Consider the following 989-nt stretch of genomic DNA (forward strand, 5'->3'; position numbering starts at 1 on the left):
GAGTTAATGGGTGCAGCACACCAACATGGCACATGTATACATATGTAACAAACCTGCACGTTGTGCACATGTACCTTAGAACTTAAAGTATAATAATAAAAAAAAAATTATGTTTGTGGGTCATGAAATCAACTTCAATACCAGAGTAATGTTTTACATAAATGGATTAGAATACAATAGTATAGAAATTTAATTATCAGGGTTCATTGAAGATATTGTTTTATGAATTTTTTGTTTCAGTTACACGAACACTGCAATATAATAGTTACTTCTTTGGGGCATGATCAAAGAACTTTGAAAGCCCCTGGAAAAAAGATCTAATTACATTGTTTCAGGATATAGTGAAATTCTGGGAGAGACACTAAGGATCATTGATTCATTCAACAGGTATTAGTTAAGCATTGGCTTTTCCCCTTGTGCTGTGCCCTGGTCTAAAAATCTTAGGGATTAAATAGTGAACAAGAAACAAAGTTCCTAATCTCTTAGAGTTTATATTCTAATGGAGGAAAGGGAACATAAACAAGTAAGTATATAACTGTGTTAATAAGTGAAAAGGGGTGGAGATAAATGGGATAGGCGTAGGGACTGATTGAAATATGTGATACCATTTTTTAGAAATGGTTGGAAATGCTCATTCAATTTCATACTTAGCTTCTGATATGAGACTATAGAAAAACTGAGAAATTTTGCAAATGACTTAATTATGTAATTATGACACGCATCAAGATACTGACTTACTACAAGTATCAAAATGCTAAAATTGTGTATTAATATCTTATATAAAATAATGAATTTTAAATAGTCAATGTAGTGTTTTCCAAGATACTAATACTTTGAGCTCCTAAGGCATTGTGAATTCATAATTTCAAATATTGTAGGTAAGAATAGTAAAGGATATCACATATAATCAACATGTTCTTGATCTTTAATGTCAGTAAATATCCAAAATCAACAATAAAACACAAATTAGGCACCTGAACCGAACCAAT

The sequence above is a fragment of the Mandrillus leucophaeus genome, unplaced genomic scaffold (assembly GCF_000951045.1).
Source record: "Mandrillus leucophaeus isolate KB7577 unplaced genomic scaffold, Mleu.le_1.0 Scaffold267, whole genome shotgun sequence".
Lineage (NCBI taxonomy): Eukaryota > Metazoa > Chordata > Mammalia > Primates > Cercopithecidae > Mandrillus > Mandrillus leucophaeus.